We start from the raw sequence: 25,921 nt of genomic DNA on the forward strand, positions 1-25,921 counted from the left end.
TCATTTTATTTAAAAAACATTCATTTATTTGAAAGGCAGAGAAGATGCACAGTTGGAGAGGACTCTTGCATCTGCTGCCTCACACTTCCCAAAAGCTGGCACCAGCCAGGGCTAGGCCATGCAAAAGCCAGGAGCCTGGCACTCTGTGCAGGTCTTCCATGTGGGTGGTAGGGAACCTGGTTACTTGAGCCATTCTCTGCTGCTTCCCAGGCTGCGCACTAGCAGGGAACTGGAATAGGGAGAAGAGCCAGGGCTTGAACCCATAGGGATGTATGCATCCCGTATGGTGCGTTATCTCTGATGCCAGGTACCCAGCCTTCCCTTCTTATACGAAGATTAAAATGTTGTCAGTTGATTGCTCATTTGATTTGTATTAATAATTTTCTGTCATTGTTCTGATATATTTGTATTCTGATTAATTTTTCTGACATTTGAAAATACTATAATGATTATTCTGAATAATTCATTGTCACATTAGGTAGAAAAATTTTATCCTGAATTATATACAGTGTTTTATAAGAATAGTTTACATGTGTGAGATGTTCATTTCTTTTTTTTCATTTTTAATTATTATTTCATAATATGACATAGTTCCATAGGCTCTGGGATTCCCCCAACCCCTCCCCCCATATTGATTTCCTCCATATTACTACAGTAGTGCAGTTCATAACCGGTCATAATTCCATCATTGCGGGCATGGACCATGCAGAGAGTCCAGCATCGTAATTGGCCAGATAAATTCAACAGTTTCATTGGGAGACCATCCTTGATCTGAAAGTAGAGCTGGCAGAATATCATTCCCTCCAATGAAAAGCCACTACACAAATTCACCAACATGAAGAAATATGGAAATTTACAACATCATGAAGTTGATTGACATGGTACTGAGTGACCAATGTGTTAGAAAATGCTAGTTCTTAACCATATCCTGTAACTACTTCATTGACATCTCAATTTTAATTTATACATAACTGACTGCTATAAACCTTAAAATGGTTATAGGGTACTATTCAGAGATGTTAATTATAATCTATCAAGATTGCAACAAGTAACTTACAGACAGCAGACTCAAATCTGCATTAGACACTAGCAAAAACTATAAAGACATACAATGGGATCCAAGAGCAACCCTAACAGCCTCTTAACAGCCTCATCATATGCACAGAGATGGAGGGGACCCCAGAGTGGAACAGGAGGACAGGAGGAGTCTTGTATCGTAACCCTGGAGACTCCCAGTACCTTACCAAGGACTATTGGTATGGGCACCAAGGACTATATCCCAACTGCTAAGGAGATCACAGGGAATTGGAGTGCCCTTGTAGGCCGAGAACTCTGAGGTCAACCATTCCCTACTGGATCTCCCCCACTGGATGGGAAATGTTCATTTCTAATATGAATAATGTGGGATATTAGAAAAGACATTGGATTTTTAGAATCAGATTTGGAACTTCAGTGATCATGCCCATCCTTGTCATTCCTGCATATTTAGTAGGAAGCAGGATCAGGAGCCAGAACACAGACTGGAACCCAGGTTCCCCCCTGTGGAGCACAGGCATCATCATTGCTGGGTCAAATGCTTCCTGCCTGCTCTTTGCAATATATTCTTGCTTACCACTGTTCAGAGGATTGTGTATGTGTGTGTGTGTGTGCGCGCACGTGCGCATGTGTGTTTATTTGCAAAGGTAAAACCTGATAAAGATTAATTTTAGTCACTAAAGCTCATAAAAATCTCAGCAATAACTTTGCTACAGCTAATTATATCATAAAGTTGGTAACATGGAGACACTTGTTGCATGAATAAATAGTACCAAAAAAGGACTTCAAAATCAAATTCTGACTTCTCCCTGACTTCACTGAATGCTTGATTCCTCTCTAACTCCTGACTCTTGCTTTTTTCTCAGCTCTTTAATTCTATCCTCTGTTGAATTCCACGTTTCTTCTCTCTATTTCCCCTGACTGTCTCTGGTCTCTCTCTGTGTTTTTCTTGTCCCAGGAATCCTCAGGAAGATCCCCAGCCTCTAGCAGTACCTGTTATCATCTCCAGCATGTTGTAGATGTGAAGGATTCACTGGGATATTGAGAAATACCAGAGACGAATTGTTCTACTGTAGTAAGTCAATCAGCATTTATTAAGTGACTACTGTTCACAGAGCATAGTTGGTGGTATTTTGGGGGAAGAAGAATGGTTAGGGAATAGCATAGAAGGCACAAATTTGTAATTCTTTTTCAGTTATCTTGGTGGGTTGGACAAGCCAGTGAAAATAACAACAACATATTAAAAAGTTGACAAATAATTAAATGAATGTTGTGTAAGTGCTGAAGGAGCCCCAGGGTCAATGGAATAGAGAATGGTGATACTATGTTTCTTGCATGCATTTCAATGCATTTTTTCTAAATATTTATTTTATTAGAAAGGTTGAGTTTAGAGAGAAAGAGAGAGAGAGGAGAGAGATCTTCTGTCCACTGAGTCACCAAATGGTGACTCCACTCCATTGTGGAATGGCTGGAGCTGAGTAGTTCTGAAACTGGGAGCCAGGAACTTCTTACAGGTCTCTCCACATTAAGTGCAGGTGCCCAAGGACTTGACCCAGCCTCTGCTGTCTTCGTAGACCATAATCAGAGACTGGATCACAAAGGGAGCACCTGGGACTTTAACTGGTACCCGTATGGGATACTGACACCACAGTGGGAAACTTAGCTTGCTGTCCCACCACACTGGTCCCTAAGCAGAGGTTTTGAAGTATGGTTGGAAGAGAGATGAGGAAAAGGAGTAGAAGCAACTAATTTCTGTCTGCCTTGCAAGCCTGTTCACTTGCTTATGAGTGAATGCCTAATGGCAGGGTAGTAAAATGGGAGTGGAAGGATTCTGCCTACCAACAGCTAACTTTCCTTAAGCTGCCAGTCTTAGAGACATTCAAGTTATGATAAGTAGTACAGCCAAATTGAGTCTTTCTATAAACATAAGTGTGTCTATAAACAGCTTTAGGACTTAGCGAATTTAAAAGTAAATTATGACTATGAAGTAATAAAGAAGTACTATGGTATAAAATTACGGCATACTATTAAAATGTGATGGCTGGAGTACATTTGAAATGCTGGGATGAATGAAAATAGCAAGCTGTGGAATACTGAATCTTATGTTTTTGTGGTAAAAATTTTCTTTTTCTTATATGTTAGATAGCCTAATTCAGTAGCTTCATTTTGGTCTTTAGACTTGAATATCAGTGTTGGATGTGGTTTGAATCTAGACCTACTGTATAACATTGGACAATCTTCTTATCAGCCCTGGATTCTGGCTTTGTCATAATTAAACTAATGAAAATATTTATCACAAGGAGTTGTATAAAATTAAAAGATAATTTTGCTAAGTCTTGGGTACCTACCTACTGGGTATTGGTTATTTGTACCTACTTAACATTATCTTTAAAATAGGTATAGAGTAATTTCTGGGAGTTTCTTAGCAGTAGGGGAGTGATTGTGGAAAGAGAGGGATAGTTGCTGCTCGGAATCCTCACATTCCCAATTGGAGTGCCTGGTTTAAATCCTAGCTGCTCTGCTTGCTGCCCAGCTTTCTGCCTGTGTATCTTGGGAAGCAACAGAAGCTGGTTCAAGTCCTGGACCGCTGCCACGCCCTGGGAGACCTGCCTTCAGTGACTCAGGCTCAGGTGGATGCGTACTGGAGAGTGAAAAAGGAGATGCAGGATCTCATTTGGTTTCTCTGTGTCTTTGCATTTTACCCCTGATTCCATCATTCCTCTCTGTTTTCTTTCACTTAGACTCATGAATTCCTGGATGTTGAGTTTATTACTTTCATGTTTTTCATCATAGTTTTTTCTTTTCACATGGTTAAGTACCTCCTACATTAGGTTTTGCTTGTTTTGAATTTTTTGTAACAGTAATATGTTTCCTCTGCAACATCCGTTTTCTCTTGCTCAGCCTTGTGCCTGTAAGAGTCAGCATGCTTGTACTTGTAATCTGTTTATGATTGTAGTGACCGGTAGCATTTCATTATATGAAAATACCACTGTTTACTCTCTTTTTGTGTTTATTTTGTTTCCAAGCAACTTCAAACTGCACAGAACTTGTTAATATTTTATACTCCCCAATCATGTAAGTGCACCCTCTTTTTCTCTTATAATTCTTAGAAATTGTTAATTTATGTTTAATCTGTTGATCATGTACTTATGAATGATCATCTTCTTTGTGAATGTTACTGTTTCTGGGCATATATTAATACATATTTAAAGATAGCAATCATTTTCTAAGTTTTCTGTAACCCCATCTTCATGACACTGATGATCTCCATTTTTTTTTTGCAGCAGTTTTTTTTATTTCTCTTGGTTTTCTAGCTGTCACTTGTACCTTTTGTCAACCCCACTTAAGACTTTGTATCCTAAAATAGTCAGTTGTGTTTGCTCACTAATTTTTTTCTCTCATAAAACCATGTAATAATAATAATAATATTCTATTGTGATGAATGAAAATATTTTGTTCCTGACTTCCGAAGACAGTTGTGCAAAGAAACATGCACATCTTTTACTGATTTCTTCTTCCCTTCATCTGAGTCTGAAATAGAGAAAGAGTGACCCACAGAGGGTTGTTTGCAAGCTGTGGTGACCAGCTTGTATATTTTTTTCAAAATCCTAAATGCTTGAGATAATGACTCAGGTTGTATTGGCTACTTTTTCCTCTTTTTTTTTTTTTTTAGAAAGATTTATTTATTGTTACTCCAAAGTCAGATATACAGAAAGGAGGAGAGACAGGGATAAAGATCTTCCATCCGATGATTCACTCCCCAAGTGACCACAACAGCCGGTGTTGCGCCTATCTGAAGCCAGGAGTCAGGAACCTTCTCCATGTCCCCCACACGGGTGCAGGGTCCCAAGGCCTTGAGCCATCCTCGACTGCTTTCCCAGGCCACAAGCAGGGAGCTGGATGGGAAGCAGGGCTGCCAGGATTAGAACCGGCATTCATATGGGATCCAGACGTGGTCAAGGTGAGGACTTTAGCCGTTAGGCCATCGCGCTGGGCCCTACTTTTTCCTCTTGCCTAAGCTTTCTTCACCTTTGTTTTTGTTAGCCAATAATTTTTTTTGGTATCTCATTATCTTTTTACATGTCATTTAAGTTTTAATAACGAAGAAATTCCTTCTAATCTCATATTTTTTGGCCCATAAGTCTAGTGGCTCTTGTTACTTTGCTTTTGTCAAGCTTGTTGACACTATTGATTATGTGTATTTTGTAAGATTTTCTTAGAAATGGCATCAGGATCTAGTTTATTGCTTAGCATTTACTATTTAATAGACATCTACTAATTACAGAAGAGAAATAAGTAAATTCAACAAACATCGAAATATCTATAACTTTCCTAAAAGAACAGGGCAAAAATCATGAGTACTATAAAAGTTATTCTGGTAAGTAGCTTTTTGAAGCAAAATATTTCTTCTTGAGCTTCATTATCCTTTTAAAAATCTTTATAGATTTTTTTAGATTTATTTTTATTTGAGAGATTTATAGAGAAGGAGCAGTAAGTAGATAGATAAGTAAGTAGAGAGAGAGGAAGGAAGGGAGGGAGGAAGATAGAGAGATACCTTCCATCTGCTGCTTCACTCCCTAAATGACTGCAATGGCTAGAGCTGAGTTGATCAGGGAAATTTTTCCATGTCTACGCCATGGGTGCTGGGATTTAGGACTTGAGCTGTCCTTTGTTGTTTTCCCAGGCCATAGGCAGTTAGCTGCATTGGAAGTGGTGCAACTGTACTTGAACTGTGCTCAGTGGGATTTTGGCATGTCAGGTGGAGGATTAGCTTGCTAAACCACCATGCTATCCACTTCACGCTGCCATTTAGAAGACCAGTGATTTCTTGAGATTTCTTTTTTAGCTTCAGATTGTAAATTCTGTCTTCAAAGTTGAAATGAAAAATAGTTTCTCCCTATTTTTCTGGATACCACTGCCAGAATTTGACTGTATCTTCTTGGCCAGGCTTTAAGTATAAGTATACTTAATGATATTTAAGTATACTTCATGATAAGTATACTATAGCCACCTTCCAGTTACTCTGTCTCAGTCACAGCAAGGGGGCATACATAGGACTTCTTGTTTCTCCTTGTTATTTATGGTTGATTTATTCTAGAGAAATAATAAGTTGATGCTTCTTTGAGAAGTTACAGTGAATGCTTTTGACTTCCTATTTCTATTCATCAAGTTATCCAGATACTGTTGAGAATAAAAGCTTGTAGTTTGGACTCCTTGCTCCTCCTCCCCCAAAACTACAATTGTGACCAGGGCAACTCGTCCCATCCTCTATTAACTTCTATACAACTTAACTCCGTCTTGTGTCACATTCTGCTTATGATCTTTGAGTCAATGTTGAGTTTTTCTATTTAGCCTTTTGGGAAACAAATTGGCTTCTGTTTCTTGTGCTAGGGATATCTCAATTCCAGGTGAGTGTGAGCACTAGTGAATTTCTTGTTAACTTCATCCATTCTTCCCATTGCTATTACAAAGATTCTCTTTTACTTTAAAATGGATTAGCACTATTCACTTTTATGGAATTATTTGACTTCTCAAAATCTTTTTTTTTTTTAAAGATTTTATTGTTACTGGAAAGCTGGATATACAGAGAGGAGAGACAGAGAGGAAGATCTTCCATCCGATGATTCACTCCCCAAGTGAGCCGCAACGGGCCGGTGCGCGCCGATCTGAAGCCAGGAACCAGGAACCTCTTCCGGGTCTCCCACGCAGGTGCAGGGTCCCAAAGCTTTGGGCCGTCCTCGACTGAATTCCTAGGCCACAAGCAGGGAGCTGGATGGGAAGTGGAGCTGCTGGGATTAGAACCGGCGCCCATATGGGATCCTGGGGCTTTCAAGGCGAGGACTTTCGCCGCTAGGCCACGCCGCCGGGCCCAAGGACTTCTCAAAATCTTATATGACAACTGAGAGTTGGTATTTCTTAAGCATAATAGCTACCCAGCGTTCACTTTGTTAGCGACCTGTGACCTCTCCAAGACACAACCTCATCTTAACACCCCATGAATTACAGATGCCACCCAGTCACCCTGGAGCATCTTGGCAGAGAGCTCTGTATGTGATCATTAACCAACCATAGTCAGTACTTTCTGGCCCTTATCAAAGGTGCAAAGAAATCATGATGTTATGAATCTGCTATGTAAAGATCCCTTGAAAGTGGTAACTCTCAGGCTAAGAGGAGGACAAGAATAATTGTGCAGGTAAAAAAAAAAAGAAAATGTAAACTTCTGTAATGATGAATATATTTTTAATAATATTCACTTAACATGAAATCAAATTTGGAGTTTTAAAAATTGGATTAAGTAACTTTTTTTTTTTAATGTTAACTGACTTGTTATTGAATGCCTGCTTGTTGACCTTCAACCTCCAGTCCATACACAGGGCGTCTCTCTTAAGACCCACTGGGCTGCATATCCATGTGGAGATGGAAATCACAAAAGAGTGATAAATCACCCTTCTCAATTATTTACTTGACAAAACTCTAAGAAAACATGTTTTGCCAAGTATTTGATTTCTCCAAAGAAACAGTTAACACCATCCTATGTCAAGAACAGATTACTTTTTGTTCCTCAAGAATATAAGGAGAATAATATCCTTTTATGTTTATGAATGGAAAATAGAAATTAGTTGGCAAGAAAACTTTACTGATAGAAAAAAAATGGTCGTTTTAACTACTCTTAAATTGTCTTTTTTTCCTTTAAAAAAAAAGATACGTTTTTTTTAAAAAGTTCATTTTTATTGGATAAGCAGATTTACAGACAGAAGGAGAGGCAGAGAGGGAAAGATCTTCCATCTATTGGTTCACTCCCCAAATGGCCACAAAGGCTGGCACTGAGCTGATCTGAAGCCTGAATCTAGAAGCCAGGAACCAGGAGCTTCTTCCACGGTCCCCCATTCATGCAGGGTTCCAAAACACTGGATCATCCTTGCTGTTTTCCCAGATCACATGCTGGAAGCTGGATTGGAAATGGAGCAATGGGACACATTTGGATGCTGGCACTTGAAGAGGGGAAGATTAACCTGTTGAGCTATAGTGCCACCTCCTTAAACTGTGTCTGACTCATGTAGGAAGTTTTACCTGTTAAGTTTTCCCACTTATATTATTAGTGATAAAGTTTCTTTTGTAGCATTATCTCATTGTGTTTTGTTAATTTAGACAGGTTTGAAAGTGCTTTGCAAAACTTGCAACACTCATATAGTTTTCTTAATTTATTGTCTTCTGAAGGAAAACCGTATGTTCCCAAATGACTGAACTTGTGGCAAGAATCAGAAATAGATGGTAGTGTTAATAAAATAAGTTGTACCAGCCATTTTTAAATGCAGTAGAAAAATTGATTCATAAACATATGTTTTAATTTCTATTTCCAAGGAGGCTAGCAAATGCATTATGACAGTTTCTGTATTGGATAGACATTAGAAAAGACTTGTAATATGTTAATTAAGAATAAATTTTGAAGTACATATATAATTTATACTCTTATTTTACATCTGTTATACAGCAATGTTGGTGGTAAATAGAAAAATAAGCTCAAAATTGAGCTTTAATTATTCATGTAATTATATGAAAGCAGATTTACCTGTATTATTAAAAAAGCATTCCATTAAAATAGTTTAGCCTCATTCAGATTAAGGTATTGTTTCAATAATGTTCATTTTGTTTGGGAGTATATATTTGGTAAAGAAATAATAAAATGTTCATATAGGTCTGTAATTTTAAGGAAAAAGAAGTGAGTAATGAATCTATTTTGCTGAAATTAATTTCCTAGTATATTACCATTCATTTAATCTTAGCTATAAAATCCACATTTCTAAAAGGCTGACTGGGTTTCATTAAATATGAAAAACAAATCAATGAATATTTTTTCTAAAAACAATAGAACAGAAAGTAGAGCAGCTGTGCTTTAATATGAATAGTTGTTTTGAGGAATTAGGACCCTGCTGGGAAGCTCACCTAGATGTCATTATGTTGTTAACGATCTCTGGATGTGGCTTTCTTCTGGGCCTGCGTCAAGCCATTTTCTCCCACTAAACCTTGCTCAGAATCTGTGCTTTTCTTTTGTGCTTAGCCACTTGATTCCCTTTCCCTGTGCTGGCCAAAACTGAGTCTTATGAATGATGGCATTATTGTTCTTAGGTTAAGGTCTATTTTGAACTGAGAGGAACCTTGGCTTCTGTTTTCAGCCATTTATAGTTAATTGCCATTATTTAACCATTAGATAGCACCTATAGATTGTGTGTGTGTGTGTGTGTGTGTGTGTGTGTGTGTGTGTTAGAACTCTGCAGATGGTGTTGTGACTTCCTTGAGTCCAGAGCTGCCCAGGAAACATGGGGTTGGTGTTTTCATCACGTAGCGACCTTCTAGATGCTAGGAACCATTCTGGACCCTGGGCACCATGGAGCTCGGAGTCACACGCCTTGTAGATCCCAGCTTCCAGGGGGATGAGTCTGATTTTCTCTGAATGCATTCCTCAGCTATTCTTTTAAATTCAAACTCATCAAGACAGACTTTCTTCTGATCTTGCTGGAGCTCACTGGAATATTGAGCTGAGCACAATTTTTTTTAAACTTTTAAAAAATTTTATTTATTATTACTTGAAAGTCAGTGAGAAAGAGATCTTCCATCTGCTGATTGACTCCCCAAAAGGCCACCATGACCAGAGTTGGACCAGTCCGCAGCTGAGAACCTGGAGTTTCTTCTGGGTCTCCCACAGGACATAGAGGTCCAAGCACTTGAGCCTACCTCCCCTGCCTTTCCCATTTCATAAGCAGGGAGTTGGATCAGAGTGTAGCAGCCAAGACTTGAACCAGCATCCATATGGGATGCTGGCAACCAAAGGCAGGAGGTTGCCCCACTAGGCCACCATGTTGTCCCTAACTTTCAAACTTTCAAAAATTATTTACATGTAGAGACTGTTTACATCCACAGGTTCTAGTTCTTCTGCTCTTTGTATTTACTTTGTACTTGGTGAAATTTGTTGGAAATGGCATCTTTTTTTTCCCCTTATAACTTTTGTGGGATTTCAAACGCGGGTAAAGGAAACTCACTCTTCCTGGCTTTGTGCCTACACTGAGAGGTTACAATTATGGAAAGGATGAACCCTGAATGAATTTCCAGGATTTGGATCTGCAATCTGCAGTGGAGACCTCTCAGGACTCACTGTTTATAATGAGGAGGCTGCTGGTGACAGTGTTATGGATGTGTCTGGAATAAGACCTTAAGAACCACAGAGTTTAACTAATGCTTTGGCACTCAAGCCAGTTTGTGTTGTACAGAATTCAGAAAATCTAAGGTAAGAGGTGTTATTTTGCATAGGATATTTGCCTTTCTTTTTATAAGATTTATTTATTTTTATTGGAAAGGCAGATATACAGAGAGGAGGAGAGACAGAGAGCAAGATCTTCCTTCCGATGATTAACTCCCCAAATGACCGCAATGGTCAGTGCTGAGCCAATCCGAAGCCAGGAGCCAGGAGCCAGGAATTTCCTCCAGGTCTCCCATGCAGGTGCAGGGTCCCAGGGCTTTGGGCCATCCTCGACTGCTTTCCCAGGCCACAAGCAGGGAGCTGGATGGGAAGTAGAGCTGCTGGGATTAGAACCGGCGCCCATTCGGGATCCCGATGCATTCAAGGCGAAGACTTTAGCCACTAGGCCACCATGCCAGGCCCGATATTTGCTCTTTATTGAGGAGGCTAGACAAGGAATGTTTTAAATGAGGACCCTCTGGGCAATTGATCTGAAACAAAGCACCCAAGCATGGGAGAACAAGGCTTTGAGTATACCTTGACCGTGACAAATACGTTCCTCCTCTCCATTTCCTGTTTGATGTTTTGAATGGTTTTTAATAATTTTTTTTATTTATTAAATTTTTATGATGTTATTTTTCCCCCAAGAACAAATTTCCCCCAAATGCTTCATATTACTGTTTCATCCTTATACATGTTAAGTGGATGTCTTCCTTTGAATATATTTTCGGTGGTTTTTTTTAGATCTTTATCTTTTAAAAGATTTATTTTTATTGGAAAGTCAGATATACAGAGAGGAAGAAAGACAGAATGATCTTACATCCGTTGATTCACTCCCCAAACAGCCACAAAGGTGGAAGCAGAGCTGAGCCAAAGCCAAGAGCCGGGAGCTTTTTCTGGGTCTCCCACGCGGGTGCATGGTCCCAGGGCTTTGGGCCATCCTTGACTGCTTTCCCAGGCCATAAGCAGGGAGCTGGATGGGAAGCGAGGCTGCTGGGATTAGAACCAGTGCCCACATGGGATCCTGGAGCGTTCCAGGCAAAGACTTTTGCTACTAGGCTACCGTGCTGGACCCTAGATCTTCATTTTTAATTCATCTTTGTTACAACGATCATCTTCCGCAACGATTATTTTGGGTTCAGAAACAAGAAGCAGCTGTCTGAAATCTGTTCATTGACTCAGCTAAGTGTGTACAGTTGCCCAACAAAAGTTATTTGATTTGGGGTAGTGTAAAGAATCAAAATAAGCATTCGGATTACATCTTGGCTGCTATAATGAGAGCTCTGTCTATAACTTGAAGTTTTGAAATCCACATTTAGTGAATTCTTAGGATGGAATTTAGGAAAATTGGAGCCTAATCTCATTGACACTGTTAATATGAGGGAGTGAGTGATACAGTTCACTATTTCCTCAGAATTATTTTTTTGGTTCCTAGAGGAAAACCTTGAATCTTTATCTCAACGTTGACCTGAAAAGAGATAAATCTCAATATTATTTCCAAGAAAAAAAATGACACTTTATGTGTGTGTTGTTTGGTGAAAAGCAAAGAATGCTTTAGTTCACACACACACACAAAAATCAGTTCAGAGACTGAAATGGGCAAGGCCAGAGCACACTGAGGATTATGTCCGGAAGACTTGAATGCAACAGCATGGAACTCTTTGTTCTATCCATACAGAGCTGAAAGATGATCTTCTCTGAGAGGCCATGGCTCTGTTTAGGAAGCACAGGAATATTAATCAGTCTCTGGTATAACTAAATGTTCACAATGGAATAGTATATTACAATAGTAAATAACAGATGTAGAGATTCAGGTTAATTCAAAGGTGTGCTTTTTGAGAGCCTTATCTTTACGATCCTTTTCTTGTGTATCACTTACCTCCGGAATCTCTACTTGTGGTTCTTGTAATAACGGCAGCAGGACTAATGTGGTTTGGATCATAACCAATGATAGGCTCATGATTTGAATTTGGCATATTAGAAATGCTGTGTTTTTAGATGAAGTGCAGTGTTACGTCTAGACTGTTAAATTGAGAATGAGATATATCACAGGTACTTGTGCAATCTTTAGGATCTCTTTGCCTTCGCTCCCCAAGTGTAAAATGAAATATATTGACTCTTCCACATATTAATATATGGTTCTTAACACAAATCATTTGAAAAAAATATTTTTTTTATTGCATTTGATTTTATGACACAGTTGCAAAGGCTCTGGGATTCCCCTAATCCCTCCCCATACCCTCTCCCCATGGTGGATTCCTCCACCTTATTGCAGTGTTACCGTTCAAATCCAGTCATGATTCTTTCATTGCAAGCATGTACTTCGCATAGTGTCCAGCATCTTATTGTCCAGATAAATTCAACAGTTTCTTAAAGGCAAAGCTGGCAGAATATCACCCCGACCCATTAAAAGCCACAGCGAAACATCAACAATGGTTTACAACCTTATGGAGTTGACATGGTATTGAGTGACCAATATGATTGGAAAATGCAAGTTCTTAACCACATGCTGTGATTACTTCATTGGCATTTCAATTTTAGTTTATACACAACTGGCTGCTATACACCTTAAAATGGTTATAGGGTACTAATCAGCTGTCTCATGTCTATTTTCATTTTTTCAGTTAGCAGTTTGTAGTGTTGAAGCATAATTTTTACTGAACTTGGTGGATTTGGGGATATTCCATGCTGGCTTATAACTCTAACAAGGCATTTGTCAACAGTTGAGGCTCAGAACAGTTTTAGGAGGAGTGTGCAGAGAAATCTTCTCAACCTTAGTGAGGAGTAACTTATCTTTGTGTCCTACCTAGTAAGGTACATGTGAGTCCAGGCTAACCGTTTCCTGTCCGGTACTGAGCGTTCCTTGTTGTTCTCTGTCTATCTAATCTAACTTTTGAAAAAAATGTTTTTATCTGTTACGATTAAAAGGATTGGACCTCTTTTTTCTTTTGAACATTGATTTTATTTTAGCTTGAAAAACAGAGTTGCAGAGGAAAGGAGAGATGGTCTTCTGTTTGCTGATTCACACCCCGCATGGCTGCAATGGCTGGAGATGAGCTATCCGAAAACAGGAGCCAGGATCTTCTACTGAGTCTCCCATGTGGATGTAGTGTTCCAAGGACTTGAGCCATCTTCCATCCTCTGCTGCTTTCCCAGGCTATAAGTATCTGTATGGGAATGTCAGCGCCGCAGGTAGAAGCTTAGCCTACTATAGTATACCAAGCACCAGCCCCAGGATTTGGCCTCCTAGTAGACAGGTCCTAGTTACTTTATAGGCATATGATATAAGGTAGAATTTTAAGTTAATTGGGATCTAAGTAATTTGAGCACAGTTTTCAAGCATACGTTGCATACATATTTTTTATGGAAAGAGCCTTGGTTCACAGAAAACATTTTGTAATTCAAGCAGGAAACTGCAGTGGAAGTTTATTGTACTTTTGGAACTTGCATCGTATACCATTACCAGTTCCTTGAGATAATGTGTCTGCCTTGTAAGTTATGAATTATTTAGTGGTTGAAGAAAATAACGGTGTATAATAGCAAGCTGGGACCGAGAAAAAATATTATACTGTAGTATATTTTATTTTAGAATGTTATTTGTTTGGAAGACAGAGTGACAGTGAAAGGGAGAGAGAGACAAAGAGACTTATCTTCCATTTGTTGATTCACTCCCCAAATGTCAGCAGCAACCCAAGCTAGGTCAGATTAAAGCAGGAATCAGAAAATACGCAAACCTTCCATGTGGGTGACAGACACCAGTTGCTTGGGCCATTTTGCCTCGCATCATGGTGTGTTAGTGTATTTATTCTACTGGTGGAATAACTGTTGATAGTTGAAATGAAGTGAAATGAATGATGTGTGTTTTAATGAAAAGAAAATATTTTAAGGACTTATTTTTTTGTTAAAGATTTATTCATTTTATTACAGCCAGATATACACAGAGGAGGAGAGACAGAGAGGAAGATCTTCCGTCTGATGATTCACTCCCCAAGTGAGCCACAACAGGCTGATGCACGCCGATCCGAAGCCGGGAACCTGGAAACTCTTCCGGGTCTCCCACGCGGGTGCAGGGTCCCAAAGCCTTGGGCCGTCCTCAACTGCTTTTCCAGGTCACAAGCAGGGAGCTGGATGGGAAGTGGAGCTGCCGGGATTAGAACCGGCGCCCATATGGGATCCCGGGGCTTTTAAGGCGAGGACTTCAGCTGCTAGGCCACACAGCCGGGCCCAAGGACTTATTTTTAAAGGCAGTTTTTTAAAAAAAGATTTATTTATTTTTATTGGAAAGGCAGATACACAAAAAGGAGGAGAGAGAGGAAGATCTTCTGTCCAATGGTTCACTCTCCAAGTGGCTGGAACGGCTGGAGCTGAGCCAATCCAAAGCCAGAAGCCAGGAGCTTCTTCTGGGTCTCCCATGCGGGTGCAGGATCCCAAAGCTTTTGGCCATCCTCAACTGTTTTCCCAGGCCACAAGCAGGGAGCTGGACGGGAAGTAAGGCTGCTGGGATTAGAACCGGCGCCCATATGGTATCCTGGAGCATTCAAGGCGAGGACTTTAACTGCTACACTATCGTGCCAGGCCCTAAAGGTAGATTTTGAAGAGAGTGGCAATACAGAGGAAAGTCTTCATCCATTAGTTTATTTCTCAAATGGCTGCGGCAGTCAGAGCTGAGCTGATACAAAGCTGGGAGTTAGGATCTTCTTTCCAGTCTCTCATATGGATGTGGGGGTCCAAGGACTCAAGCCATCCTCTACTGCAGTCCTAGGTCATAACAGGGAGCTGGATCAAAATTGGAACAGCTGGGACACAAACCAGCACCCATATGGGTTGCCAGCACTAGCAACTGGAAGATTAGCTTGCTATACCGGAGTGCTGTCCCATTAAAGAAATTTTTATACTTTATAAAAACTGTCAGTTATTTACCTTTTAAGAAATACTAAATGAACTTATTTTTTGTTGTTGTTATTGAAGATTTATTTATTTAAAGGTAGATAGGGGCCCGGCGGCGTGGCCTAGCAGCGAAAGTCCTCGTCTTGAAAGCCCCGGGATCCCATATGGGTGCCGGTTCTAATCCCGGCAGCTCCACTTCCCATCCAGCTCCCTGCTTGTGACCTGGAAAAGCAGTTGAGGACGGCCCAAGGCTTTGGGACCCTGCACCCGCGTGGGAGACCCGGAAGAGTTTCCAAGTTCCAGGCTTCGGATCGGCGCGCACCGGACCGTTGTGGCTCACTTGGGGAGTGAATCATCGGATGGAAGATCTTCCTCTCTGTCTCTCCTCCTCTCTGTATATCTGGCTTTCCAATAATAATAATAATAAAATCTTTTAAAAAAAATAAAGGTAGATAGGACAAAGAGAGAATCTTACGTGCGTTGATTCATTCCCCAAATGGCTACAATATTTGGGTTTTGGACAAGAAACTTTGCTCTGAGTCTCCCACATGGGTAGCAGGGGCCAAAGCACTTGGGGCCATCTTCTGTTGCTGTTCAAGGCCAGTAACAGGGAGCTAGAGCTGGGACTATCACTGGTTCTCATATGGGATGCTGGCATTGAAGACAGCTGTTTAAGCAACAGCACCACAGTATGAGGCCCAAAAATACTAAATAAACTTCAGTTACCTTCATAATGATGAGTGAAAGTGAAAAATTTACTGCATTTATGGCTTTTTATTAGCCCCAAATCTTTCACTTTGAATAGGTTTTGGGACTTGAGCAAACTTCTTAATTTTGATTTGTTTGTTCTTGTCAACATTAACAAATTAAGTTGGATTGTTTCCAAAGGTTGTTTTGACTCTAAAATTGTGTGACTTTGAATGAAGAATAAAGTGGAAGTTCAAAGTCAGTGAGAGTATAGCTAAAATCCAAGAAGATGAGGTTAATAAGAAAAAGAGTTCTACATTAATTCTGTAGCTGTCTTTTGAAAAAAAGAAAGAGCAAGAGAGAAAGTGGTGGCGAAAACATTCCTTAAAGGACAAATGGTCCATGGAGTTGTACATCAGCAAAATCTTAATTGATGGCATGGCAGTAGAATTTGTTTAGGGCTAAGAGCCTTCCTTGGGAGTATGGTAGTTTTCTTAGTGAGTTTTGTATATAAATAATCTCAGCAGTTTCTGCCAAAATGGTCATTTATAGCTACTCCTTATTGCGTATTTTTTAAAGTATAGGCATTTTTGCTTCAGAAAAACATAGGAATCATATTATTCATTTCCACTTTAACAATTGCAGTTCCTTGAAAAAGTCTGAGCATAGGTAAAAGTTAAGAAGTCCAGGCCGGGTTGGCACAGTGGTTTTTCAGTCTAATCCTCCACCTGCGGCACTGGCATGCCATATGGGCACTGTTCGTGTCCAGCTGCTCCACTTCGCATCCAGCTTGCTGTTTGTGGCCTGGGGAAGCAGTATAGGATGGCTCGGGTCCTTGTGCCCTTGCACCCATATGTGTATCAGGAAAGAAGTTCTTGGCTCCCAGCTTCAAATCTGCTCACATCTGGCTATTGCGGCCATTTGTGCAGTGAACCAACAGATAGAAGACTTCTCTGTCTTTTCTTCTCTCTCTTTCCAATAAAAATAAATAAATCTTCCAGCCACTGGTTCACTCTCCAAGTGGCCACAACAGCCAGAACTGAGCCGATCCGAAACCAGGAGCCAGAAGTTTTTCTTCTGGGTCTCCCACATGGTTGCAGGGTCCCAAGGCTTTGGGTAGTTCTCTACTGCTTTCCCAAGCCACAGACAGGGAATTGGAAGGGATGTGGAGCAGCAGGGGTAAGAACTGGTGCCTGTATGGGATCCTGGCACATACAAGGTGAGAACTTTAGCCTCTAGGCTACTGTGCCAGGCCCCCAAATAAGTAAATCCTTAAAAAATAAATTCCGAGGTTTTGAGAATGAAAGCAAAACAGAATAAAATGGAAGATGACTCGTGAAAAGGGTCTCCTTTTTTATCAGTTTCTCATGATAGAAGTAAACAAGATTATTTTAGGATCCATTTCAATCTTAGAAGTTTCTCTTACTTTGGTTAATGTTTGCTATAAACTCTTTGTAAAATTAACGGAAGATATCACATGTAGAGTCATTTTAGTAATGAAGACACTTATTCATTAGAAACACTGTTCCTAATATTGAAATTCATATATTTTGTTCATTTGAAAGTATCTTTTTCTTTTTCTTTTTTTTTTTAAGTTCTTAATCTATTTTATTGTATTGTTGTTGACAATCTTTACATAGTTAATTACAGTTAAAAAAAGAAAAAGAAAAAAAAAAGGTTCAGGGGGATAGGGAAGTGGGTAATACTATTATGTCCATATTGTTTCCATCATGTATCTGAGGTAAAGGGGGATATTGAGGGAGAAGCCCCACCCGGTTTCCCGCCCACCCTGAGTCCCGGATGTGGGGCATGCTCTGAGATATGTGCTCGAGTGGTGTTAACAGTTCTCCGGTTATGAATCGCTGCCAGTTTCGTGCGATGAGGTCGTCCACTGATTGATATATGGTCCATTATAAAGTCTCCGTTTGCCCCATATTTCGCTGCCAACATATAGCTGAGATGAATGATTGATCTGCTCTGTCTTCTGTCTTTTCTTGATTAGAGTTCTGAGTCCAGCAGTTCGATTGGGGAGATCTCCAAAGAAACTTTGAGGTATTCCCAGACTAGTTTCTTGTATGTTCTAGCAAGCACAGGGCCCGGCACAGTCCATCACCTCGATCAGCTGGTGGTTGCAGTTGCTGTGTTGGTTCTGTTTTCGGTCCCGAGTTGCACTGGAACCAATGGGTGTTGCAGTCCAGTCTGGTTTGGCCCTTACATCAACCAGTGGGAGCTGCAGCCTAGTTGGGGCGACCCACAATAACCCCCACCAGGCCCGCCCCCTACCCTGGTTTGCCAGTATGTGTAGCAGAAGACCAGTCTGTCCCCCATCCCATTTGGCTCTTGTACTTGTCAATGGGTATTAAAGCTTAGTTCTATCTAACCAACTCAACCATCCAGCCCTCACAGGTGTTGTTGAGTGCCTCTCTATCTAGCCATCCCAGCTCCCGTCCTAGTTCTCATGCCCTCCCACGGGAATAGTGACCCAAGAAGGGGGAACCCACTTTTTCCCTTTCAGGTCCCTCTGTCCCGGTATATGCACTCTTTATGTGGTTCTGTGATTTGACTTGACAGAATTAGTCCCCAGTGCCAGCCTCTGCGGCTATGCCCATACATCCCTCACCCACTCTAATTTATGCTTGCACCAGCAGGAATAATCAGCCCAGCCTGGCTTTTCCTTGGTCTAATCCACATGCAGCGCACAGGTGATGTAGCCTTGCTTAGTCTGGTCTGTCTCATCCCAGCCCACGCTCTCCAGTGGGAGTAGCTGTCCAGCGAGGGGACCAGCCCCTTAATCTCCTGCCGGTTCTGCCCCTCCCTTCCTGGATTTCACGTGTGCTGGTTGGATGCTGCATTCATATCCAGTACAGGCAACCACGCCCTGGCATTCCATATGTGTACTGGTTTTGTCACGACCAAACCCGGCTCATCCCACACTCTGTTCTGGTGATCGGATTTGCCAGTGGGTGACATGAACTGATTCAGCCTGGTCTGCTCCTGACTCATGCTGAATGTGTGCCAGTGGGAAACTTTCCATGGCCTATTCTGGGCTGTTTCCTATCATGCTTCTTGCGCTAACCTGCAGGGACTGTGTCCTGCCAGAGGAGTTGCCCAGGCTCCTCCATCAGAACCCCTCCCAATGGCAGATTTTGCGCATGCCAGGGGGTCCTTGAACCAACCCTACCCAGTTCACCTCCTGTCCTAGCAGGAACAGTGGCTTTTCCTGGCTGGCTTTCACCCCATTCTGGTTCTTGTTGTTGGATGTTTCAGCCCAGCCATGGCTCGTCCATACCCACATACAGCTCACGCATGGCTCAAGAGGGGATTGAGACCCAGCCTAATCAGTCCCACATCTACCCCCTGGTTCTTCATGACACCAGATGGTGTTAGGATCTGAACTGGCCTGGTGCATCCAATCCCAGCCCACACTAGTGCCTCGGGTGACTACAACTGTTTCCTAGATAGAATGCAGGCCCCATTCCAGCACACGCACCCCTTGGTGGGAACCTCAACCCAGTTAAGGTGTCCCCATGCCTATTCCTAGCCGTAGATCATGCGCCTGCCAGTGGTTGCTCTGACTCAGCTTATCTCAGTCCCTCACTTGTCCTGGCCTCTGCCTTAGACAGTGTGACTTAGCGTCCTTGACTCAAGTAGCTACCTAAGCAGTGATTCAGACAACCAATACCCCAGAGCTCCCTGGCCCTGTGGGAGGCCGAGGACTCGTTCACTGCCTTGCGGCAGTGTCTTTGGCGTGAGCCCCCAGCATTGGGTCCGACCCGGCAGGGGCACCCCCCACAGCCGCCACACTGTGAGGAGCGGCACTTGCCCCCGAATCCCAAGGCCCAAACCTGAAAGTATCTTTTTCATGTACACAGCTCACAGCATTTTTCCAAGAGGAGCATTTTCAGTGACACCCTTCAAATATTCATTTAAGTTGATGAACAAAGAGAAACTGTTCTTTACAGAGTAGTAAGACCACAAAATATAAACTGAAGTGCTCTCTTTTAGAGAAAAAATGCACTCAAACTTACATGTGATGTTATTTGACCAAAACCATTGATAATACTTACAGTGATATATGAGGAATCTTCAGTGGCTCATGGAAACTGTGAACTGTGAAAAAACCGTGCATGAATTAAAGAAGAATTCAAACTGAAATAAACTATAATATTACTTTTCATGAACTTTTTGAAATACCTTTGTGTCTTTCAATGAAGAATATGTAAATGAATTATCTAAAAGTCGCTAAAAGTTGGAAATAAGTGTCATAGGAGTTCTGGATGTGAGGCCTTCGCATATAAGTATCTTTGAGAATTCTAAATAATATTAAACATTTTACGTGTTGGTTCTATTTGATAATATCTATAATATCTATATTATCAAATAGATATGTGTGATATGTATGTGTGAAATAGTATGTGTGATATTTCTTCTAATACCTATCCTTGTTTCACTGTCTATTTACTTTTTCAGATTATTCCAAGTATATGGTAGTAAGATAAAAGCAAAGCATTTGCATTTGTTTGAAGCTTTTATATCACTTTGAAAGTTTTGGCTAGAGACATTTGCGGTCGTTTTGGTTTGGAGTTCTGACCTGTAGCCAATGAGTGATCCCAGTGTATCGCTGCCAAGGCATGGGAAGACAGCGCGGAGTGCCATGCTTGAAGGCCTCTTCCCATTCCTTTGGCAGCGGTTGCAGCCTGGCAGCCTGGCAGCAGCAGCACCGAATCTGTGTACTTGCACGTTTGAAAGCTGCTTTTCTTAAGCTGCCACAGCAGTTTGTATAGAGGAGGAGCCAAAGTAAGATGGCTGCAGAGACTTTCTCAAAAGCAATTCACATGTAACCTACAAAGAACTCTTTTTAGATTTGGACCTATTGCTGCCCTCTTCAGACGCCTATGAAAGCTTGTGCTAAAGAAGTACTGTTAGGGGAAGGCCTGAGAAGTTCTGCAGCACTGAGATCTGTTCTGGAGTAATTCCGACAGATACAGCCTGGAAGAATTTAGAACTAGAATGACCAACTGCAGGGCCACCAGGGGCATGGGTGGGTGAGTGAGGGGGAATCCTGAATTTTTGATTAGGTGATTTAATGAAGACTTGCTTCTGCTTACAGTCAATATTTGAATCCTGGTTTTCAGACTTGAGCTTCTGTGGATAATTACCATGTGAAAATATGATCCTAGGAGTAGTAAATGAATTGAAAACAATAACAAAAAGAACATTTTAACCATAGTTTAAAAAGCAAATTCAAAAGGTCTTTTTAAAAAAGTTGATGGAAAGTACGTATTATAAAAATGCTGTGCAGGTACTTAAAATATTTTCCACTGATTAAGCTTATGATTCCACTTTCAGTGACATTACTGGTCCCTGTAGAAGTGTTAGCTGCCTTAAATTTGAGAAGTATGATACCCAGACAGAAGTTTGGGATGCTGGAGTTTGGGATTGCTTCACATGTTTGTTGTGACTGATAGTCAGTGAGATGATGAGAGGAAATGATCACAACTTTGAGGGAAATCAGAGCATTTCCTCTCTGAGTGCTACCTGTGAATTTCTGTTCATTGTGCACTTCTTTTTGTGCACTTGCCAAAGATATAGTGCTTCTTCATTTAAGCAACATTCAGGATGGTTGGCAGTAGTTACCACAGGTATTTTTCTGGTTAAAAAATGAAGCTGTAGTACTTCAAAATTAGAATGGAGTATTCCATTTTTTTTTCTATTTGGAAAGGAAATAAAAGGCAGTGTATGTTATTGGGAAGAGATCTGATTTTATGGATCTTAACTCTGAAATAGTAATTTGATGAACTAAGCTAACCTTTGGCTCTTAAACAGAAATTTATCCTGTAAATTAAATATGACACTAGGAATAACAGTACCAAAGAATTTTCCTATGGGAGTTGATTACAGAGACTACAGACAACTCACTTCTGTGTAAAAGCTTTTCATCAGTGTGTATTCTAAATAAATCTGATTTTTGTTTTACAAAGTTGAAATCTGAAAATATCTATAAAAGTCACAAGCTTTGAAAGGTGTGAATCTATTTCCTAAGGCAAAACCCAAAATCATTGAATTTACAGATAGAATAATTTTGGTAAGTGTGGATTAAATTTGATTTAAACTATAAACTTTTCTCTGAATTATTGCAAGTTAATGCTTATAATCAAGTGTTTGGTTGGATATCTTATCTTTTCATTTTTTTTTGTCTTTACACCATGTTAACTGCTTTCACTAATTTAACTTTAGTAGTTAACTTTAGTAGTTAAATTTAGTAGTCATAAATTGCATTGAGTATCAGACTGACAGTTCAAAGAGAGCAATTGCCAGCTGTGCACGTGAAGGGACCTGGTACCACTTTCAGGGCTGTGCTGGAGACAGTGCCAATTTCTCAATGTTGGATGTAGTGTATGTAGAACAAGTGAATTTGTTTTCCGATAGCGTAGAGCAGCAGTAACTGTAATTACTGCTCTGGTGTAATGATGCTAATCTTGTGTTATCATCTTCTGAAGTGAATGATAATAGCATGTTTGTTAAATTGGATCTCCTTTCTAACTTGTGTATTCAGCTTTTATAGGTCCAGGACCACTTACGAGATAATTGAACTGTTCCTATTCTTTGTGGTGGTGCCAGAGGTTCAACTTGAGATTTAACATCAACATTATCAGTCAGAAGGTTGTGTGTGTATGAGTGCGTGTGCCTGGGTTGTGTTTTAAATGATAGGCATTTGTCCACTACCTTAAATCAGTAATTGGCAAGGAATACTGTAAAGAATGGCTGTTTTCTCATTCAAAACTTCTTAAAAAGATTACTTCTCAGAATTTAAGAGGAACTTTATAATGCATTTATCCACTAGATGGCACTTTTTAATTATATTTAGGATCAGCCTGCAGCATTCTTAACCTGAGTGTGTAACTGAAGCAGGTATAGTTTCTTTTTTTTTTTTTTTTCCTTTGAAGGCTAGTTGTTCATCAATATCTGAACTCATGGATATTTTAAACTAGTCTTAAAAGTGAAGAGTTTTTACTAGTCATTTTGTTGTATTACCCACTCATTATAGGAATCATTTCTACATCTCTAATGTGTTCCTGAATACAGCTACACCATGAATAACCTGTTTTGGTAGGATTGGGAAGTCTGCTTTCCCAGCCATTTTAGGAAGCAGATCTTCCCTTGTTACAATAGCCATTAATTAGAAAATAATCTTTGTTTCTTACTGGTGTAGGGCATAGTGATTGTAGCAGATAGATCTTAGCTAGTTATTTTTCAACCAGTTAATTAAAAATAAACAGGCTACTATTCTTAATAGTGTATACAAGTTTGGTTAGTGTCCGTTTAGTTATTTAGGCCAGAGAAAAAGAATTCTTCAAGGAGCTAGGGCCAGGCCATGCTGATGCTAGAGGTACTTCATCCTGATCTCCCACGAGGGTGGCTGGAGCCTGAGTACATGGGCCGTCATCCTAAGTCTTCAGGCATGTAGCAAGGAAGTGGATGGAACTGAGAAACTAGAACTCAGACAAAATGAACTCAAAGTGCAGAATGTTGGTGTCTCGAAAGGCAGCTAAAACCACTTCACTGCAGAACCAGCCTCTGGTCTTTCCTTTTTGAGTTCTTATATTTTGTATTAAAAACTCGGGGCCCAGAGCAGTAGCCTAGTGACTAAAGTCCTCTCCTTGAATGCTCCAGGATCCCATGTGGGTGCTGGTTCTAATGCTGTGATCCCTGCTTCTCATCCAGCTCCCTGCTTGTGGCCTGGGAAAGCAGTCAAGGACAGCCCAAAGCCTTGAGACCCTGCACCTGTGTGGGAAATCCAGAAGTTCCTGGCTTCTGGCTTTGGATCAGCGTAGCTCCGGCCATTTTGGTCACTTGGGGAGTGAACCATCAGACAGAAGATCGTCACCTCTGTCTCTCCTCCTTTTTGTATATCTGCCTTTCCAATAAAAATAAATCTTTTCAAAAAAATAAGGAAAAATTCACCTGTAATTTTAAGAGGGCAATTTTATAAATAGTTTAGTGTTTTTCTACTAGGATACATTTGTACCTATGCATACACACACATACTGTCATTTTGCAGAAAAAAAGAATTATACTCATATAGCCTGGAAAACCCTTTTTCCCAGCAGCTGTTTGCTTTGAATGCACTTTTCTATGAATACATTTATTTTTTTTAAGATGTTCTTAGTCAATAAAAGTTGCTTCATGCTAACCAGCCTCCTGCTGTTCTTGTATAGTCCTCCTGTTTTTTGTTCATAACCACAGATTTTTTTATATGCCAAGGTACTTCTTGTATTTACTGAGCAGAGCACTGCATTGTAGTAGTCTGTGTCAACCCAACACAACAGTTAATATTAAGTTGTATTCATATTGAATGGATTTGTTACTGTTAGGTTATATGAAGCCAATAGCTAGTAATTGTTAATTGTACTTCTTTTAAATTGATTTAAATGATTATATCCCATGATTGATCATAATAATAGCAAACATTCTTTTAAATTACCATATGAAAAGCACTACTCTAAGCCATTTACTTGTATACACACATATTTTGGTGTTTTATGTATGCCTCCAGCTGAGTTTATTCTGCTCATGGACCCAATTAAGTAGTATGTATATACAAGTGTGTAGATGCATAAAAGTTGACTTAATTCTCACCTTGAGGTGAATATTATCATCTCTCTTCTGCAGAGAGTTGAGACAAGGTACAGATGAGGCAAAGGTTGCTTGCCTTTGGTCACTCCCTGAGAAAGTAACCCAGGAATCTCTATTTACAGGTGTATGAATTTAGGGGAAAAAGCCTTGTTAACACACTGTTAACTTTTATGCCAAATTGCATGGAGTACTACATGTAGACAGTAAGATAGTCTGGGATTTCTTTCAGAGGCTTGTTTAAGGACTTCATTTTTATGTTAAAGGCTAAAGGTTTATACGATTACTTTAAAATGATATCAATGTCATCAAATTTTCTTACAGAATGTGGAGATTGCAGATTGTAAAGGTCCATAATTTAGAGAGATTATTGCTTTATTTGACACAACAATATCTCCCTTTTTGAGGATCACATGAATATTTTAACATGAATGGGATTTGTAGATCATAGTAAGTAATGTCTATTACTCAAAATTTAGGATAATGTCATTTTCTAGACTTGGGTTCCATCTTTTCTTGTCTTTGACCAGATCATGCTGCTTTGAATGTGGAGGCTTTAATGCATTTATTTAATGGATCTGTACCAGACACAACAGTTGTGCTGGGCATACACAGATAAACATAATGTGGTCTTTTCAAGAAGAGTATGATGTTGGCCAGCAACACTGAACAGGTCCCAGAAACAACAGGCTACTTGAAGCTATACTGCTTTGTTCCTCATTCTAGGAGTTTCTTTATAAAGTGGAAGAGAGTAAAACAAATGAGCAAACAAGAACAAGGAAATGTTACTACTCCAGACTTTCCCTTTCCTCTGAACTTGCCCTGCAGGCACTCTGTAAGAATGCCTCTCATACTCAACATTAAAATTATTCTTCCCTAGACAATACTTTTAAGTGAGTGTTAATTCGTTGTGCTACATTTCACTTCTTGTCTCTTTACAATAGCCCCCTCTGTGTCAGCCTAAGGAGTCTGAACTGGCATGTGAGGAGTTTGTGGCAGTTAACAGCTTCTGTAAGAAAGTGTAGAGAATGAATCCCATGGTTCAGGGAGATCTAGGGGTAATAGATACATGGCAAGAGCATGGTTCAAGATTTTAGACGCATCCCATATGGGCATCAGTTCAAATTCCAGCAGCTCCACTTCTGATCCAGCTCCTTGCTAATGTGCTGGTACTACAGGCATAGCTTAGTCTGGTATACCACAGCACTGACCCCAGATAATTTTTGATTCTGTTGAATTATTGAGTTTCCCTATATCAGTTTTTAAAAGACCCCTACAATTGTTGGCCACAACCTCCATAGTAAGTGATTATGAAGTTCTTTTAATAAAAAAGTACACATTTATAATTCACAGTAGCCTTTCATCAGTTGAACTTGGATCTATGTAATTCTTCTGAAAGTTTTACACTTGTACTTCATGTTTTAGAAGTGAGTCATCATCTCT

At 40.2% G+C, this 25,921-nt stretch overlaps 1 protein-coding gene across 10 annotated transcripts in view; it reads left to right on the forward strand.

Moving 5' to 3' along the window:
- BBX (BBX high mobility group box domain containing) overlaps positions 1-25,921 on the forward strand; it is a 278,443-nt gene that overhangs the window by 122,943 nt on the left and 129,579 nt on the right. For 2 of the 10 annotated variants that reach the window (XM_058661829.1, XM_058661832.1), the window contains one exon: positions 1,994-2,110. The exons of the other annotated variants lie outside the window; for them this stretch is intronic. The gene's annotated coding sequence lies outside the window, so the exon portion shown is untranslated. The remainder of the gene's footprint in view (positions 1-1,993; positions 2,111-25,921) is intronic. 10 annotated transcript variants of the gene reach the window in all.

The sequence above is a fragment of the Ochotona princeps genome, chromosome 3, assembly GCF_030435755.1.
Source record: "Ochotona princeps isolate mOchPri1 chromosome 3, mOchPri1.hap1, whole genome shotgun sequence".
Taxonomy (NCBI): Eukaryota; Metazoa; Chordata; class Mammalia; order Lagomorpha; family Ochotonidae; genus Ochotona; species Ochotona princeps.